The sequence below is a fragment of the Suricata suricatta genome, chromosome 8 (genome assembly GCF_006229205.1).
Source record: "Suricata suricatta isolate VVHF042 chromosome 8, meerkat_22Aug2017_6uvM2_HiC, whole genome shotgun sequence".
NCBI classification, from domain to species: Eukaryota; Metazoa; Chordata; class Mammalia; order Carnivora; family Herpestidae; genus Suricata; species Suricata suricatta.
Window position 1 is genome coordinate 107,177,119 of NC_043707.1, and position 287 is coordinate 107,177,405.

The window sequence follows — 287 nt, forward strand, 5'->3', positions numbered from 1 at the left end:
AATGGGAGTAGATATTTGCAAATGATGTATTGGATAAAGGGTTAGTATCCAAAATCTATAAAGAACTTACCAAACTCAACACCCAAAAATATTCACGATGGAGTACTACATGGCAATGAGAGGGAATGACATATGGCCCTTCGTAGGAAAGTGGATGGACCTTGAGGGTGTCATGCTGAGTGAAGTAAGCCAGGCAGAGAAGGACAGAAACCATATGTTTGCACTCATAGGTCTAGCAGGAAAACAAGAGAGACCTAATGGAGAACCAGGGGGAACGGAGGAGGGAG